The sequence below is a fragment of the Podarcis muralis genome, chromosome 13, assembly GCF_964188315.1.
Source record: "Podarcis muralis chromosome 13, rPodMur119.hap1.1, whole genome shotgun sequence".
NCBI lineage: Eukaryota > Metazoa > Chordata > Lepidosauria > Squamata > Lacertidae > Podarcis > Podarcis muralis.
Genome location: NC_135667.1, coordinates 4,401,533 through 4,421,187, shown reverse-complemented (window position 1 = coordinate 4,421,187; position 19,655 = coordinate 4,401,533). Strand labels below are relative to the sequence as shown.

Genomic DNA, 19,655 nt, shown 5'->3' with positions numbered 1-19,655 from the left:
CTGCAAAGAAGGCGGAACCTCGCCCCAGTTCCGGCTGCTTTCGCGAGGGACTCCGCGTTCCTCATTGACTATTCATAAGCCCGGGAGGGCGGGAGGAATAAAAGAAGTGGGCGTGGTCCTGCTCCGAAACTCGCCGAAAATGGCCGAAGGGGACCGAGGGTGGAGGAGCGGGCTTTCTCTCACAGCCAGCTTTTGTCGAGAGCGAAGGGGAGGCGGATGGAACGCTCCGGGGAGTGGCCTTCAAAGCGCCGGGCTCGCGCATTTCGCTTGGCCGGGAGGCGGCGCCAGGCTGCCCCGCCGCTCTCCCTTGGAAAGCCCGCGGCTTCGGGGCCTACCTCCGGAACTGAGGCCTTCGTGGGGGAGGCACCTAAAGCAGACTTTGGGGGTACGGAAGGCTAGAACTGACGTCGGTTACGGGGGCAGGGGGGTTAGGAACACGGAATTTTTTTCCTGACTAGACGTTGGATGGGGGGGGGTTCATATTTGGGGTCGTGGGATTGAGTGGGGGGGCTTTATTTACGAGGGGGGCCTTTAGCGACATGGGGGGGGGAGCCTGGCCCTTGGGGGGTCGGTGTGTGGTGGTGAATAGTTTAGATTCGGTGTGTAGGAGTGAAAAAGTGGGGAAAATAATTGACTGGTCGTGTGTTTTTTTTGGGGGGGGTTCTTATGTTTTGGGGGGCCTTGGGAGAGCGAGGGCTGAATCTTTTATGCGTGTGGGGGGTCAAATAAATGTTTAAAATCTAAAGTTTTTAATTCGGGGACGAGGGAGTATCTCTGGAGATACTTGTGGGGAGAGAATAGGGTGAGAAAAATCGGGGGGGGGGGAGCCCTGGAGAAATATTGGGGGGCAGGGAGGGGGGAAAGCAAGACAATTCTTCTGTGTCGGTGTCCAAGAAGCCTTAAAACTTGGCATTTTGGGCTGAGAAGAATTAATTAGATTTCTGAACATTTTTTTGTTGGGGGGGGTAGATAGGAATATGGGAATTTTGTGGTTTTTAATGGGGAAAATTACTTGGGCAGTGATGGGGAAGGGCTTATGTGTGGGTATTAAGAGAGTTCAGGTTGGCGGGGTTTTCGGTCTGGAAGCCAGCCAGCTTTTGGTTGCTGCTGCTGCTGCCCCCCCCCCCCAAAAAAAAAAATATCAGGAGAAGGTGAGGTTTAATTGGCAGGGGAATGTACCTGTGGGTGGTGGTGCAGAGAATGGCCTTGTAAGTTTTTGCGGAGTTCAAAAGGCTCCCTTGAAAGTTAAGGGTGTGTCGTTTTTTGGGGGGAGCCAGCTACGTAAATGGGGATTTTGGAGACAAAAGCTGTGTGTGGAGGAAGCAGATTAAGGACTGCTTGGTGTTTTTGGTGCTGGGAGTGAGTGGAGGAGGGGATATTGGCTGAACATTTTGGATGGGAAGTAAGTGAGCTCTGTTGGCATCGCCGAGAGCAAATTCTCAGCGGCCACATCAAGTTTATTCGGATTTAAAAGATTGTATTCCACCCTTCAGCAGAGCTGCCTGGGCAGGTTACAAAACTGATAAAAGATCACATTGTTTGGGGGTTTTTTAAATAAAAAAAAACACCAACAACCACCCCATACACATTCTGAAAGCCTGGAAGATTTAATAGCACCTTTTTACATGAAACAATGTTGGCAGTAGATGAGACTCACTGAAGTAAATTCACTGAATGGGCCATTGCTTCTGAGAAGGTGCTCTGTGGGCAGCTGGAGGAGCGTGGAGATTACCTGAATGCACAGACAGGTTCGTAAAGGGGAGCAGGTTTTCCTTCAGGCGCTTAGTTCCTACGCCTGTTTAGCTGAAAGAGTGATTGGTTGTTTACAGAACTGAGAAAACACTTCACATTGTCTGTTGGTGGTAAACCTTTATAATCCTAGCTGATCTTCTGGAACACGTCTGGGTTTGGGGGGGAAGGAACTTGTGGCTAACATACTGAGAATCAAAAGGAGTGGGTTGGTGTTGATGACATTGGAATTAAATATCTGGAGAGCAGAGAGAGACCCCAGAGGGAAGGAAGTAAAAGACAGGAAGGGAGATCTATGGTTGTGTAACTTGGGTGTGAGTGTTAGAAGCTGGGACTTCAGATGAGGTAGGAAAAAGACAGTTCAGAATGTGGAATGCAGGTGATAGCAGCACTATCTACTTTTAAGATGCTACAAGTCTTAATTTTTGCTCTAACTTCCAGGGGTGGTTTCAGAGAGGTTCTTGCATTGCAGGGTTTTTGAACTGGAGGGTCCCTTCCAGCTCCACTATTTTATTAATGTGACTGCCCTTCTGGAAGAGCTTGCCATCCATTTGCACCCGCAGATTGTGTTCACGCAGAACGCTTCCCCTTCCCAGGAGCCGTACTTGTCGTCACCAGTGCAGGTTAGGAGGCTTGCTTGACACACAAATCTTCACTGGGCGAAAAATGGAGACGAACACTCCTCCCCTCCACATGTCCTTCTTTAGTCTGTAGGGTGATGTCCTACAAATGTGGTTGTCCTCTATCTCCCATCATGGAGAGGGCACCACATTAATTTCCCCTCCAATGCAGCAGTGTGCTTAAGGTAAAGGTAAAGGGACCCCTGACCATTAGGTCCAGTCGTGACCAACTCTAAGGTTGCGGCGCTCATCTTGCTTTACTGGCTGAGGGAGCCGGCGTCCAGCTTCCGGGTCATGTGGCCAGCATGACTAAGCCGCTTCTGGCGAACCAGAGCAGCGCAGGGAAACGCCGTTTACCTTCCCGCCGGAGTGGTACCTATTTATCTACTTGCACTGGCGTGCTTTTGAACTGCTAGGTGGGCAGGAGCAGGGACCGAGCAACGGGAGCTCACCCCGTCGCGGGGATTCGAACCGCCAACCTTCTGATCAGCAAGCCCTAGGCTCTGTGGTTTAACCCACAGCGCCACCCGCGTCCCTCTAGTGTGCTTAAAGGATGTTATTAATTGCAAACCACCTTGAATATATTATTGGGGGAAAACACAATGGATGGGGCCTGTAACAAGAAGCAGGTCTGAGTGGCTTGGATGTGGTGGCAGGGAGTGTGGTGACAAGGGGGCAGGAGGAGGACTGGGGGTAGGAAGGGGGAAACTGAAGTCCCAGCTGGATGCCGTGTTTGTGGAGCCTTGAACACAGGAGCTGCTTTAGTTGGGTGGTTGGGATACAGGCAGGAAGCTTGCTTTCCTTTTAGCAGAGCGGAAATAGCTATATCTGTGGTGCAGAAGGGGGTGGCAGCATCTCGGAGGGAGCCTAGGGAACAGGTGGCCGTCAGTGAGTCTTTGTGATGATGTCAGGGCGCTGAGTTGGTCGTCGACTTCCTTTTAGCCAGGCACCTCCCCTGCATGCTGCCGCCCGCTAGGTGGCGCGGCTGCACCGCTTCGCCTCCGTGCTGTGCTCGCGGCCATCCCATCCAGATTGGGATTTGAGCCAGCGAAACCAGCGCTGGAAATGGCTGCAAGGCCTTGGGCCTGCCTCAGCCAAAAGCAGGGGGCCGGGCTTCCTCCTTGCCCGAGTGACACAAGCGCCTCCTTTCCTCTCTCACAGGCTGCCTTCATCTAGGCCGCTGGTAACTCCCCAGCTGGCACTGGGTCTGGGTGCCAGCTGTTTGGTAACGCGAGGCCGGCGGGGGCGTGTGGAGGCATTCGCAAACAGGGAGGAGGCTAAGCAAGCAAGTAGATTCACAGGGCGGGGCCAGAGCTCTGGGGCTGTAGAGGACTTGCTGAAAGTCAGAAAAGAAGAGGTTGCTAGGAATGTCCATGCAAATGTTAATGCTTTAAAGGAAAAACCCTGTTTGGCGTAACGTGTGCATGTTATGTAGGGATAGTGGGGGGTTGTACATGCTGTAAAAAAATGAAATTGGCTGTTCAGCTCCGGAGGGTGAATTCCAGTTCGCTGGACTAGCAAGGTTCTTCCCCCCCTAACTCCCACCCCTCCTAGAAAAAGCAATGGCATCAAAAGTAAGCTCTGTGAAGGGTCAGTCCCAATGGCCTGTTACGTGCCCTTTAAATTAAAGGGAGTGGCTAACCTGTGGCCCCTCCAGACACAGCCAGATTCCAACACAACAGTCAGTTATCCAACAACATTTGGGTTCTCTCCCCATTCCTGACTTACAGGTGATTCCGCAAAGGCTGAATGCTTTTTTCTTCCCTTGAGCAAACTCCCCCCCCCCCCCCTTTCTCCATGCAAACTCTTCCATTCTCCTGAGGAGCCGAATCTGATTTGGGCTCATAAATACGAAAGCCATCTGGTTGTCACCGAAGTCTGATGCCTTAAAGTGCCTCTGATTACATTTGCATTTTAATGAGCTGATTGGAGCACGAGAGCCTTCTTCTGGGGCCCCCGCGGTGGCAAAGCCCACTTTGCAGTTGCCCCGCCCGTGTCGGAGTCTGTTTTTATAATCAAATATTGCGAATAAATTGCCTTTAAAAAGGAAAAAAAAAACAACCTGACTTAAGTCTCTTGTGGTGTTTTTGCATGCGAGTGTGTTTTTGCTGCAGAGAGTGTCAGCTTCCTGGATCACACCCTCAGCGTGCTGCTCGTGTAAGCGGCCGTTGTTAAGAGGCCCAGTACTGCATGAAGCTCTTGCCGTAAATTTAGTTCCAGAGGACGGGGAAATGGAGGGCAACTGGAAGCCTTCGGATTCCGTGTTGTGTTGTTTTTCAGCTCTGAGCTGCTGAGTCACTGCTTAGGAATTTAGAAATATCAGCACTTGTGGTCAGCTCAGCTGCTGAAAGCCAGGCTGTTTGCACTCTGCAACCTGCCAGGAATTGTCTCTTAAAACTGGAAAAACCGCACACGATTTGCGGTGCATTGTGCTCTTAAGGTCTGTGTTGACTCTCAAGCGACCAGAGATGGAAGAGGGCCTTTGTCGGGCCGCCCTCTTCAGCGTGCGTCAGGGGGCTCTGAGTGGAAGTGGGGGAAACACCTCTCACCCCAACAGCTGCTGCGTTCATCGAAGCTAGCCTCAGGTAGCGGTCAGGAGGGTGAGCGGAGCACTCCTCTGTTGCTATAGACAGCCTTAGGCAAGCCACTTGGACGTAAGAGCTCTGCAGCTGCACCAGGTCAGTAGCCCATCGTGTTCTCACGGCGGGCAGCCAGGTAACCCCCATGTGAAGCAGATCACCCCCGAAAGCAGGTCCTGAGCACAACAGCTCTCTCCTCACTTGTGGTTCCCAGCAGCCGGCGTTCAGATGCCATTTTCCCCCATCAGCCCCGAAAGTAAAACCATAGATCACATGGGCTAGCAGCCATGGACAGCCTTGTCCTCCACGATTTTGCCCATCCCCTTTTAGAGCCAGCCATAGTTTCACTCTGCACTGTATGAATAAGTTTCTTTCAAGCTTGTTTTCTTCTGCTCTGGAGAGTGGGACCCGAGCCAAGGGATTAAAGCTACAAGGAAGGAGACTCCGACAGCGAGGAAGAACTTTCAGACGGCAAGAGCGGTTCGCCGGAGGAACGGTCTCCCTCGGGAGGTCGTGGACATTCCTCCTTTGGAGGTTTTAAAGCAGAGGTTCAATGGCCCTCCGTTATATGATCTGTTTGGGATTCCTGCATTGCAGCGGTTAGAACAGGGTTCCTTCCAACTCTAAAATTCAATGATCTGTCCCGAATCTTCTAGCATTCTACCTCATGATCCCCTGAGTTCTCATGCTAATTTTATATGCTGGCCTTCTTTATTTTATCACATTTACAGTCATACCTCATGTTGCATCCGCTTCAGGTTGCGTTTTTTTGGGTTGCGGACTGCCGAAACCCAGAAGTACCGGAACGAGTTACTTCCGGGTTTCGGCAGAAGCGCTAAATTGCGCTTTGCACATGCACAGAAGCACCGAATCACAACCCACACGGGTTGCGAATGTGCATCCCGCACAGATCACGTTTGCAACCTGAGCGTCCACTGTATACTGTATACCACTTTTTATCTTTCAAGGATCTCAAGTCGGTTCACGTGGTTCTCTTGCTCCCCATTTCACCCTCGCAGCAACCCTGTGAGGTAAGTTAAGCTAAGAGAGGGTAGCTGGCCCAAGGTCACCTAGTGAGCTTCATGGCCCAGTGGGAATTCGAACCCTCCTCTCCAAGCTCCTAGGGGCCCAGCGATCAACCGCGATCTACCGAAACCTCCTGGGGATCTACCAGTAGATCACGATCGACCTATTGGACATCCCTGTCCTAGTCCAATACTCCAACCCTTATGCCACACCGGCTCTCTAAACTAAAAAGCCCCAGACCTTTTTTCCCCAGTCTGCAATATGGGGGTAATAACATACTGACCTCCTTTAAAGAAGGTGCAAAGGGCTCTGAGCCAACCAAGTAGGATAATCTGCACGTTCACCCCTTTAGCATTTCGTGCTGTGGAAACAGGAAGTAACTGTTCCTGCAGGTGCTACAAAGGAAAAGTAGGCAATGTTTCCTTCTGAGATGACAAACCTGCCTTACCTAGACCAGTGAGACAAAGCTGCTCTTTTAAGGTCCAAATCTCTTCTTGCTGGCAGCCTCCAAACCACATCTTGCCCAGGAATAATTACACTCTCCATCCAGCCCTGCAGCTCTCGCCCCTGGTGGGCAGTGGCTCTCCAGGGTCTTGAGTGGTGGTCTCCAACAGAAGATCCATTTTATTGACATTGGTGCCATTTTAATACGGATTGGAAATTCAAAGCCCAGAATGCTGCTTGCTCAGGCGAAAGGCCAATTTACTACAGAGTACGTTCTCCCAGTGGCTGTGATTCTTGCATTGCGGGGGGTTGGGCTGGATGACCCCCAGGGGTCCCTTCCCTTGACAATTCTATCACTCTTTACTGGATGCCCATGGGAAGCAGGCAAACAGCACTTGGGCGCAACGGCTCTCTTCCCAGTTTGAGTTCCTTCGCAACTGGTCCTCGAAGGCCTTTTCTTCTCCCGAAGATATCTCTCAAGGCAGTGGAGGTTTAGGGTCAGAGTTTTTCTTCTCTGACATGGGTGACCTTTCCCTGGTGGACAAGCCCCATCTGCCCTTCATTTCCCTCTGCAGCAGGTACAGAAACTGCCTTCGCTCCATCCGCTGGAGCCTGTCCTTGCATGCAGAGAAAGTCCTTAACTCCCTGAAGGTTTGAAACCCATCGGCTCCCCTCAACTGGTTTAGCCGGCCAGCGGAAGCCGTTTCCATGGTGTGGCTGCTGTCGCACGCTGACAGTTCTAGGAGCTGCAGGTGGGAGCTGAGGGCTGATCAATTGCAGAGAGGTGGATAGTGGAAGCTAGAAAGGTAAGGATGGAAGGAGTAGCAAGGAGGGCGGCAGGTGTGGCCTGGTGGTTATAGATTGTCTGTGATGGCCTGGGATTCGGACTCGGAGGCTGAACCTGAGGGATCCCAGCCTGCACAGGATTCCCCGCCTCCAGAACCAGCTGAGCCGGGGCTGGGGCTTGAGCCTGAAGGGTCCTCACCTGCGCTGGATCCTCAGGTGCAGGCACCAGCTGAGTCTGCTCTGGCTCCTGAGGTGATGGAGGACCCATTGCCTGCAGGTCCTCCACTCTCAGCCCCGTCAGGGGAAGGTGAAGTTGCCTCTGGGTCCAGTAACCCTCCAGCCTCTCCTGAGCTGCAGAGGCTCAGGGCAGAGAGGCGGAGGGAACTAAGTTTCCGCAGGAGGAGTGCTCGCCTCCAGGCCAGGAGAGGCGAGTCACCAGAGGATCGGGGCCGCCCTATGCCTCGGGGAAGATAAAAGCCAGCCAGCCCCAGTCCCAAGTTGCAGGAGCAACATTGTTGGTAGCGAGTTCCTGCCTGCACCCTGTCCTGCTTTTATGCCGGAGCTCCTGACCTCACCCGACTCCCTGCCTTGGACCCAGCTTCGGCCTTGATGGACAGCCTCCATACCGCGACCTCGGACTGGACTCAGGCCTCGCCTCATGGTTAACCCACGGGACCAGCACATTGTTGGAGAGACCGGGGTTTGACTCCCCATGTGGCCGTGAAGCTCATGTCATGTGATCTTGGGGCCGGTTGCTGCTCCCTCAGCCTAGCCCACCTCACAGGGTTGTCGTGAGGCTACAACCAGGAGGGGAAGACCTGGGTGCACCACTCAGTAAAGGCAAGATGTAGTAGTAGTAGTAATAATAATAATAATTTTATTTATATCCTGCCGTCCCCAGCCAAGACTGGGCTCAGGGCGGCTAACACCAGGTATAAAAACAGTTGATTAAAATACAACTTAAAAACAAGATTAAAATACAACATTAAAATGCAGCCTCATTTCAATAGAAACTCAAAACTTCTTTGGGGATGAAAACGTCAAATCTACACCAAGGACGACTATCCAGAATGGTCCTAGATGGGCCAGAAAAAAGCTAGGGAAGTCCCCAAATAGGAGTTCCGTCACTGAAGGAAAAAGGAAAGAGAGGGAGGGGATCAGGTGGATTCAAAGCCAAAGGCCAGGTGGAACAACTCTGTCCTACAGGCCCTGCGGAAAGAAATCAGATCCTGCAGGGCCCTGGTCTCATGAGACAGAGCGTTCCACCAGGCCGGAGCCAGTGTTGAAAAGGCCCTGGCTCTGGCTGAGGCTAATCTGACTTCCTTAGGGCCCGGGACCTCTAGGGTGTTGCTATTTATGGACCTTAAGGTCCTCCGTGGGGCATATCGGGAGAGGCGGTCCCGTAGGTACGAGGGTCCTACCTAAACGTAGCAAACGAGCTGTGCATGTAGCCGAAAGCCTTTGCAATGCACCGAGTGCCCTTGAGAGAGTAAAACCAGGCCTGCACATCCCGCTCTCCGCCCCCTTGCTCAGAATCCGGATGCTTTTGCAGGACACCGACAGGAAAATGCCAGCGAGCTCGGCGAGGCAGGCAGGAGTGTGTGTGTCCTGCCTTGCAAGCTTCCAGGCCTCTGCCTGGCTTGGTCACTGCGAGGAGGGGAGCCCCTTCCCGTCCTGCTAAGTCCTGCTGCAGCCAGCGAGCCGCCAGAGGGCAGAATGGCGGCGAGGCCTGAGCAGAAGGCTGGGGATCCATTTGCACGCAGCTTCTGCTGTGCAAAAGCAGGGCTGCCTCGCCTTTCCCTCTGCTAAAAGTCTGCCTTAACATTAGCAGAGTGAAGCCAAGGGGCCGAGCCTCCTTTAAAGGATCCTGAGTGGGTCTCATTGCATGGCACAGGTGACGCTTTGCCTTGTCCGGGGTGTGCGATGGGTTGGGGCTGCTGCGAAATCTTCCCTGTCCTCTGGAGCCAGCCAGTCGTTCCTTTCTCACTCGTCAGCCGCGTCGGCAGAGGTTTGTTTTCTCTCCGCCTTCCCGCATCCTTACAGTTTCCTGTTTTGTTTTTCAGGTTGTCAGAAAAAGCACACAGGCAGCTGGCAAAACAGCGCAAATATCACCCCCCCAAAAAAAACCCCCACACCTCCCCAAGTCACACTTGCGTGGTCCCACGTGAATCGGCATGCGAGCTTGTTTCGCATCGCCAGTTTCCCCCCTCGCTGGCAGAACAGGACAGTGGCAGAAAAGGGAGGGCGCGAGGGCACGCAAGGCTTTGCCAACCTGGTGCCCTCGGGCTGCTTCAGGCTCCCACCTCGGCCCTGGCAGGAAGCAGGCCTTTGGAGCTGCTGTTGAAGACACCCCAAGGGCATCTGAGCTGGAGGCAGATCTGCAGAATCTGTTTGGGGTGGCATTGCAGGGGAGTCGATTGAATGCCTCCCTCCGACGGGATGCCTGGCCAAATTCAGAATGGTGCAAAGTGTGGAATTGGGAGGGACCCCCAAAGGTCATCCAAACAACCCCCCCACAATGCAGGAATGGGAGCTACAGAATCCCTGACAGAGGACCACCCAACCTCTGCTTAAAAACCTCCAACGAAGTAGAGTCCACCTCCGAACCGCTCTTGCTGCCCAAAAGTCCTTCCAAATGTTTGGTTGGAATCTCCCTTCTTGTACAGTGGTACCTTGGTACTCAAACGACTTGGCTCCTGAACGCCGCAAACCCAGAACTGTTCCAGTTTGCAAATGTTTTGTGGAAGCCGAACTTCCAACATGGCTTACTCTTGAGTGTATTATCAGCTTACGCTTGAGTGTACCCTGAATGGGGCAACTGTGCCCCTGAAGGACCAGGTGCGCAGCCTGGGAGTCATTTTGGACTCACAGCTCTCCATGGAGGCGCAGGTCAGTTCTGTGTCCAGGGCAGCTGTCTGCCAGCTCCATCTGGTACGCAGGCTGAGACCCTACCTGCCCGCAGACTGTCTCACCAGAATGGTGCATGCTCTGGTTATCTCCCGCTTGGACTACTGCAATGCACTCTGCGTGGGGCTACCTTTGAAGGTGACCCGGAAACTACAACTAATCCAGAATGCGGCAGCCAGACTGGTGACTGGGGGCGGCCGCCGAGACAACATAACACCAGTCTTGAAGGACCTACACTGGCTCCCAGTACGTTTCCGAGCACAATTCAAAGCGTTGGTGCTGACCTTGAAAGCCCTAAACGGCCTCAAAGGCCCAGTAGACCTGAAGGAGCGTCTCCACCCCCATCGTTCAGCCCGGACACTGAGGTCCAGCTCCGAGGACCTTTTGGCGGTTCCCTCCCTGCGAGAAGTGAGGTGGCAGGGAACCAGGCAGAGGGCCTTCTCGGTGGTGGCGCCCGCCCTGTGGAACGCCCTCCCACCAGATGTCAAAGGTAAAAACAACTACCAGACTTTTAGAAGACATCTGAAGGCAGCCCTGTTCAGGGAAGCTTTTAATGTTTAATAGATTGTATTTTAACATTCTGTTGGAAGCCGCCCAGAGTGGCTGGGGAAACCCAGCCAGATGGGCGGGGTATAAATAATAAATTATTGTTATTGAGTGCAGGAAGCTCCTGCAGCCAATCAGAAGCCGCGCCTTGGTTAATGAACGGTTTCGGAAGTTGAACAGACTCCCGGAACGGATTTAAGTTCGAGAACCAAGGTACCACTGTAATCTGAATCTGTTGGTTTGGGTCCTACCCTACGAAGGGAACTTCTGCTGTTTCCTTGTTCAGCAGTGGGATGAGAAATTTGTGGCCTGGGTTCGACGTGGCCTTGCCCAGAGTTCCAGATTAATTTATAGACCGTTGGGCTAAGTGGACGCAGACCTGGCCAAGCCATGCCCAAAATTGTGTTCTTACGCTAGAGTGCAAACTTTGCATCAGATGTACCTCACCCCAGCCTTCCTCATCTTACTACTACTTGCATGGCAACTCCCATCAGTCACAATAACGTATACGACGCTTGCAGACGGATCAGGCCCAGGGGCCCCCACTCGGGTCCTGCACTGTGTTCTCTCAGTGGCCAGATGCCCACCAAATGCCCACAAGCAAGACTGGAGCATGTGTGGTGCCTAGAAAGTGGTGTTATTCTGGGGCACACGGCCTTCGAAGCCGCCTAAATGGGTGCCTGTCGCCACGATCTTGTGGGAGGGAGTTCCGCAGTTTAACGATGTCCTTCCTTTCACCTGTCTTGAATTTTCCACCATACAAATTCATGGGGTTCTTATATCACGAGAGGCCTATTCGTTTTCTCCACACATCTCGGTAGTGGCGCCCGCCCTGTGGAACGCCCTCCCTTCAAATGTGAAGGAAATAAGCAGCTATCCTATCTTTAAAAGACATCTGAATCATAGAATCATAGAATCATAGAGTTGGAAGAGACCACAAGGGCCATCGAGTCCAACCCCCTGCCAAGCAGGAAACACCATCAGAGCACTCCTGACATATGGTTGTCAAGCCTCTGCTTAAAGACCTCCAAAGAAGGAGACTCCACCACACTCCTTGGCAGCAAATTCCACTGTCGAACAGCTCTTACTGTCAGGAAGTTCTTCCTAATGTTTAGGTGGAATCTTCTTTCTTGTAGTTTGGATCCATTGCTCCGTGTCCGCTTCTCTGGAGCAGCAGAAAACAGCCTTTCTCCCTCCTCTATGTGACATCCTTTTATATATTTGTACATGGCTATCATATCACCCCGTAACCTCCTCTTCTCCAGGCTAAACATGCCCAGCTCCCTTAGCCGTTCCTCATAAGGCATCGTTTCCAGGCCTTTGACCATTTTGGTTGCCCTCCTCTGGACACTTCGAGTTTGTCAGTGTCCTTCTTGAACTGTGGTGCCCAGAACTGGACACAGTACTCCAGGTGAGGTCTGACCAGAGCAGAATACAGTGGCACTATTACTTCCCTTGATCTAGATGCTATACTCCTATTGATGAGGCCCAGAATTGCATTGGCTTTTTTAGCTGCCGCGTCACATTGTTGGCTCATGTCAAGTTTGTGGTCAACCAAGACTCCTAGATCCTTTTCACATGTACTGCTCTCAAGCCAGGTGTCCCCCATCTTGTATTTGTGCCTCTCATTTTTTTTGCCCAAGTGCAATACTTTACATTTCTCCCTGTTAAAATTCATCTTGTTTGTTTTGGCCCAGTTCTCTAATCTGTCAAGGTCGTTTTGAAGTTTGATCCTGTCCTCTGGGGTGTTAGTCACCCCTCCCAGTTTGGTGTCATCTGCAAATTTGATCAGGATGCCCTTGAGTCCATCATCCAAGTCGTTGATAAAGATGTTGAATAAGACCGGGCCCAAGACAGAACCCTGTGGCACCCCACTAGTCACTCTTCTCCAGGATGAAGAGGAACCATTGATGAGCACCCTTTGGGTTCGGTCAGTCAGCCAGTTACAAATCCACTGAGTGGTAGCATAGTCAAGACCGCATTTTACCAGCTTCTTTACAAGAATATCATGGGGCACCTTGTCAAATGCCTTGCTGAAATCAAGGTAGACTACATCCACTGTGTTCCCTTCATCTACCAGGCTTGTAATTCTGTCAAAAAACGAGATCAGGTTAGTCTGACATGACTTATTTTTCAGAAATCCATGCTGACTATTGGTGATCACAGCATTCCTTTCTAGGTGCTCACAGACTGTTTGCTTAATGATCTGCTCCAGAATCTTCCCTGGTATTGATGTCAGACTGACTGGGCGGTAATTATTTGGGTCCTCTCTTTTCCCCTTTTTGAAAATAGGGACAACATTTGCCCTCCTCCAGTCTGCCGGGACTTCGCCTGTTCTCCAGGAATTCTCAAAGATGACTGCCAGTGGTTCTGAAATCACATCTGCCAGTTCTTTTAATACTCTTGGATGCAGTTCATCTGGCCCTGGAGACTTGAATACATCTAGACTAGCCAAGTATTCTTGTACTATCTCCTTAGTTATTCTGGGCTGTGTTTCCTCTGCTGAATCATTTGCTCCAAATTCTTCAGGTCGGGCATTGTTTTCTTTATCGGAGAAGACTGAGGCAAAGAAGGCATTGAGGAGTTCAGCCCTTTCTGTGTCCCCTGTTTGCATTTCACCATCTTCTCCTCTGAGTGACCCCACGGTTTCTTTGTTCTTCCTTTTGCTACGAACATACCCATAAAAGCCTTTTTTGTTGCTTTTAACCTCTCTAGCAAGCCTGAGTTCATTTTGTGCTTTAGCTTTTCTGACTTTGTGTCTACACGTGCTGGCTATTTGTTTGAATTCCTCTTTGGTGGTTTCCCCCCTTTTCCATTTTTTGTACACATCCTTTTTTAATCTTAACTCAGTTAAAAGTTCTTTAGATAGCCACCCTGGCTTCTTTAGGCACCTTCCATGTTTCCGTCTCATTGGTATTGCCTGAAGTTGTGCTTTTACTATCTCCCTCTTAACAAACTCCCAGCCATCTTGAACTCCCTTTCCTTTTAGTATTACTGTCCATGGGATCTCACCCAGCACTTCCCTAAGCTTTATGAAGTCGGCTTTCTTAAAGTCGAGAAATTGAGTCCTAGTATGCTTGGCTGCTCCTTTCCGCTGTATAGTAAACTTCAGAAGAGCATGATCACTCGCGCCTAATGATCCTTCCACTTCTACCCCACTAACCAGGTCATCAACATTGGTTAGGACCAGATCTAAAATGGCTGTTCCTCTTGTTGCTTCTCCCACTTTCTGGACAATGAAGTTGTCTGCAAGGGCAGTGAGGAATCTGTTTGACCTTATGCTCTTGGCTGAGTTTGACATCCAACAAATATCCGGGTAATTGAAGTCCCCCATTACTACTATCTCCCTTCCTTTTGCATGCTTGGCCATCTGTTCCAGGAAGGCATCATCTATGTCCTCCGTTTGGCTTGGGGATCTACAGTAAACTCCCACAATGAGGTCACTGTTATTCTTCTCTCCCTTAATTTTCACCCAAATGCTCTCACTTTGGCTTTGAGGTTCTAAATCTTGGATCTCTTCACAGGTATACACATCCCTGACATATAACGCCACTCCTCCTCCTTTCTTGTCTGGTCTGTTTCTTTGAAATAGATTGTATCCCTCCATTATTACATTCCAATCGTGGGATTTATCCCACCAGGTTTCAGTGATTCCTATTATGTCATCTTTAGTTTGCTGTACCAGGAGCTCAAGCTCATCTTGTTTATTTCCCATGCTTTGCGCATTAGTGTACAGACATTGAAGTCCATTAATCATTCCCCCGTGTCTCTTATTTAAGGATTTTTTCCTCCCACCACTAGGTCTGCATGCTCTTTGCTCCATTCGGTCTATGACATTTGGATGATCATCTTCATCAATTGATAGACTCCTACCTTCAGGAGCACTGTCTCCCTCCCCCACATTAGTCAGTTTAAAGCCCTCCTGATGAGGTTTCTGAGATTTTTTGCAAAAACATTCCTCCCAACCGTTGTGAGGTGCAGCCCATCGCTTGCCAGAAGTCCATCTTCAAGAAACTGCAGTCCGTGATCTAAGAATCCAAACCGTTCCTGTTTACACCATTTGCGAAGCCAGTTGTTCACTTCCACTATTTTTCCCTCTCTCCCTGGGCCACGTCGTTCACCCTGTTTAGGGAAGTTTTTTTAGGGAAGGCAGCCCTGTTTAGGGAAGTTTTTAATATTTAATGCTGTATTGTTTTTAACACTTGATTGGGAGCCACCCAGAGTGGCTGGGGAAACTCAGCCAGATTTGGGGGGGGGGGGAGGTATAAATAACAATATATTACAAATATTATAATTATTATTTTGACTGCCCTTTTCTGAACCTGTTTGCCAAATGGGAGGCAGAGTTTGGCATAATCGGCTGGGAATTGCAGGCACAGCCTTTCCGCTGATAAGTAACCCACCTCTGGGAAATGGCAAGTTCTTTTGCCGCAACATTTTCCTTGTGGCAAGGAGTTCCATAGTTCACAGTGCAGGCATTTTATCTGCAGGACAAGCCTTCCCATTTCAGGCAGGATTTGCTGATCTGGAGACTGTTAAAGTAGAGGAGACCTTTTTCTTTTCTATTCTATTCTCCCCTTTCAGTGGCCACATGCCTCTCAAAGGTATTTCTACCCGTTTCCTGCAATTTCCTCCTCCATTCTCCTTTCCTTGCACCTGGCCCAGTGCTTTGAGCAACGCTTTTGAGAACTTAGCCCAGAAAAGGGGGTGGCATCCAGCTCACGTTTTACTCAAAACAGACTCATTGAAATGGATGGGTGTGACTAAGTTATGCCCATCATTTTCAATGGGATTACTCTGAGTAAAACTTAGTTGCGCCCATCCACTGGGTGTGCTTACCTCCACCTTTTAAAGTTGGTTGCAGAGTCATTTCTGCCCCACCATAAGGCTCATTTGGGTGGTATAGCCACACAGAATAGGTACCCCAGGGTGTCAGATAGAGGGGGGGGGGCGTTGTAGGAGCACCCAGGAAGAACAGCACCTTCCTTTAATCCACCCCACCCTGTTTCCTTCCGTGGCAGGATTTGGGTGCTCTTCAACTTCCTCTCCCCGTGGCTTCATTAGCTACAAACACTCAGTGGGACGCGGGTGGCGCTGTGAGTTAAACCACAGAGCCTAGGACTTGCCGATCAGAAGGTTGGCGGTTCAAATCCCCGCGACGGGGTGAAAATAATTCGGGTGAACGGCGCCATGAAGCCGGCCGGGACGCCGCCCCCCAGCAGTGCCACCAGCAGTCGTCTCTGTCCGAGTGGCATACCTCTGCTGCCACCTGCCTGGTTTCCAAACAAGTCCGCCTCGGGGGAGTGTTGTGAAGCCGGAAATAAGTTGCAAGTAAGTAAGGGACGCGGGTGGCGCTGTGGGTTAAACCACAGAGCCTAGGACTTGCCGATCAGAAGGTTGGCGGTTCGAATCCCCGCGACGGGGTGAGCTCCCGTTGCTCGGTCCCTGCTCCTGCCAACCTAGCAGTTCGAAAGCACGTCAAAGTGCAAGTAGATAAATAGGTACTGCTCTGGCGGGAAGGTAAATGGCGTTTCTGTGCGCTGCTCTGGTTCGCCAGAAGCGGCTTAGTCCGGCTGGCCACATGACCCAGAAGCTGTATGCTGGCTCCCTCGGCCAGTAAAGCGAGATGAGTGCCACAACCCCAGAGTCGGCCATGACTGGACCTAACGGTCAGGGGTCCCCCCCCCCAACTTTCTCTCCCCGTGGCTTCATTAACTACGAACACTCAGTCTGGCCAGGCACTGCAAAGCGCAGGGGGTTTTCGCTGCAAAACGTTGCAACGCGATTGCCAAACTTTGGCACCGGTTTGAAGTGACTTGGACGCCGTCAGATTTTGGGGTGTTAACTACGAACCCCGCTTTTATGTATCGATTGCTCAGTTTGCGGGGCACACTGCAAAACGCGGGGTTGCCGCTGCAAAACGACTGTAAAATTTGGGGGGTCCCAAATTTTGGGGTTCGTCATTAATAAGCCTCCTCCCTGCCTTGCCTTAAAAGACCTCAAAATAATAGCTGGGAAAGAAACTTCTGGAAGCGTCCCGCAAACCAGAAGGGATATACAAATTTGCGTATGAGGTCCGAATGTCCCGAAATTCTGTAAGCAACACCCTAGATGTCCTGGGCCCTAAGGAAGTCAGATTGGCTTCAACCAGAGCCAGGGCCTTTTCAACACTGGCTCCGGCCTGGTGGAACGCTCTGGCTCCTGAGACCAGGGCCCTGCGGGATCTGATTTCTTTCCGCAGGGCCTGTAAGACAGAGTTGTTCCGCCTGGCCTTTGGCCTGGAGCCAATTTGATTCCCTCCCCCTCTTTCTTTTTCCTTTCTCCTCCTGTGATGAGGCTGCATTTTAATATTTTAATGTTTCAATATTTTAATTGTATTTTAATCTTGTTTTTAAGTTGCATTCATTCAACTTGCTTTTATTATTGCTTGTTAGCCGCCCTGAGCCCGGCCTTGGCTGGGGAGGGCGGGGTATAAATTATTATTATTATTATTATTATTATTATTATTATTATTATTATTATTATTATGATGCCTTCCAAAGTGCACTGTCTAGTTTTCATATGGAATTCAGAAAGATTCCAGTGTCGTGGTCCTTCCCCCCAACAAAAAATTGCTGGAGGCAGCCCCTGGTCACTTCCCTCCTGAAGCTGGTTTTTGGGGTGCTGTTCCTGCAGGCGGGGGAAGCGTGCTGCAGTTTGGGGGTGCTCACTTCAGTGCACCCCACCGTTGCTTCCTCTCCCCATCCTCCACCTCGCACCCATCAGGAAACGGTTCCAGAATCCAAAGGCTGCCCTCTCCTGCGGTTCTGTTTACAGCAAAGGTGTCCTCTGCTCAGCTGAGCTGACTTCTTTTTCCACCTCTAAGAGGCCTAATGGTTGTCAGATGAATATGCGACACCAATCCCCCCCCCCCATTTCCTGTGTGTGTGTGTTGCGGCCGGCCTACAAGGCGAGAAAGCTCCTCTTCCACTTTCGGGGATGCGATAAAAGCAGCGCTGCAAAAGGATGTGTTGACAGCCTGAAGCAACGTCACAAAAGCAACGCCTTTTGCAGGGAGTCGAGAAGGAGACGTCTCTCTAGCATCCTTTCCACCCTCTCAGAGGTAGGGGGAAAGACGACACACACCTGCTCAGCCCCTGGGTCTCCGGTTCCAGAGGGTTAGGCATTTCCAAGATGAGGAGGTTAAATGTGACGGTCACCTCCAGGCTTGGCTACTGCAATTCGCTCTATGCGGGGCAGCCCTTGAAGCCGTCCCAGAAACTCCAGAGGGTGCAGAATGCTGCAGCAAGGCTCCTCACAGGGTCTCTGCCATGGGAGCATATTCACCCAGTGCTTTTCCAGCCGCACTGGCTCCTGGTGGAGTACAGGGTCAGATTTAAGGTGCTGGTTTTGACCTTTAAAGCCCTTCACGGCCTAGGACCCTCGTACCTACGGGACCGCCTCTCCCGGTATGCCCCACGGAGGACCTTATGGTCCATAAATAGCAACACCCTAGAGGTCCCGGGCCCTAAGTTAGATTAGCCTCAACCAGAAGCAGGGCCTTTTCAACACTGGCCCCGATGTGGTGGAACTCTCTGCCTCACGAGACCAGGGCCCTGCAGGATCTGATTTCTTTCCGCAGGGCCTGTAAGACAGAGTTGTTCCGCCTGGCCTTTGGCTTAGAATCAATTTGACTCCCTCCTCCTCTTTCTTTTTTCCTTTCTCCTGTGATGAGGCTGCATTTTAATGTATTTTAATCTTGTTTTTAAGTTGTATTTCAGTCAACTTGTTTTTATTATTGGTTTTTAGCCGCGCTGAGCTCGGTCTTGGCTGGGGAGGGCGGGGTATAAATAAAATTTGTTGTTGTTGTTATTAATGATTAAGTGGGCACAACATATAGGACACAACATATAAATGGAAGACTGGGGGAAATTATTGGAAGTGAATTTAAAATGTACTGGCTGTATACTGTTAAAAGCGAATTATATGAAAATGATGTACAGATGGTATATTACACCTGTAAAAATGGCAAAAATGTTTAGAACAGGCTCTAATAAGTGTTGGAAGTGTAAAGAAAAAGAAGGCACGTTTTTCCATTATGTGGTGTAATTGGAAAATAATTAAAAGTTATGGGGAAATGATTTCTAATGGAATGAAAAGAATGTTTAAGATAACTTTTGTTAAAAGGCCAGAAGCTTTTTTTACTAGGCATTTCAGGTTAAGAAATACTGTATTTTTTGCTCTATAAGACTCACTTTTTCCCTCCTAAAAAGTAAGGGGAAATGTGTGTGCGTCTTATGGGGCGAATGCAGGCTGCGCAGCTATCCCAGAAGCCAGAACAGCAAGAGGGATTGCTGCTTTCACTGCGCAGCGATCCCTCTTGCTGTTCTGGCTTCTGAGATTCAGAATGTTTTTTTTTCTTGTTTTCCTCCTCCAAAAATTAGGTGCATCTTGTGGTCTGGTGCGTCTTATAGAGTGAAAAATACGGTACCTACGAAAGAAGAATGGCAAGAAAAACTGATGGAATACTCTGAAATGGCAAAGCTAACGAAAAGGCTTCGAGACAAGGACAACAGACTTCAAGAAAGACTGGAAACCATTTGCGACACACCTACAGAAACAATCTAAAGAAATGGACTCACTAGCAAGTTTCGACCAAACATAATTAACAGAATAAATACGGAAAATATGATGATGATGATGCTAAAATGATAAGAGAACAATAATTATTATTGTAAAAACCTTATAAGCAAGTTCTAACCAAGCAAGAGAAGCTAATATGTAAAAAAACCCCACGAAGTTTAGGGAAGTCGTGACGGGAGGGGGAAACATGGGAAATGTATTTCCCCCCCTTTGGATGTGATTGATATCGTGACGATAAAAAATTGTAATACTCAATAAAAAATCAAACCAAAACCACAGGCTTAGGCATTTCCCTGAACCCGCTTTCTGAGAAGCAGGCGAACCCAATAGCTGTCCCAGCCAAGTCCGCTGGCCTTTCCTTAGAAAAGGTAATTGG

The 19,655-nt window shown here is 50.3% G+C and overlaps 1 long non-coding RNA gene across 1 annotated transcript; it reads left to right on the top strand.

The window, feature by feature from the left end:
- The first annotated feature begins 52 nt into the window (after window positions 1-52).
- Window positions 53-19,552, top strand: LOC114582437 (uncharacterized). The gene is made up of 2 exons (XR_013390329.1): window positions 53-385; window positions 19,081-19,552. It is a non-coding gene; the product is annotated as an uncharacterized LOC114582437 (long non-coding RNA).
- The last annotated feature ends 103 nt before the right edge of the window (window positions 19,553-19,655 follow it).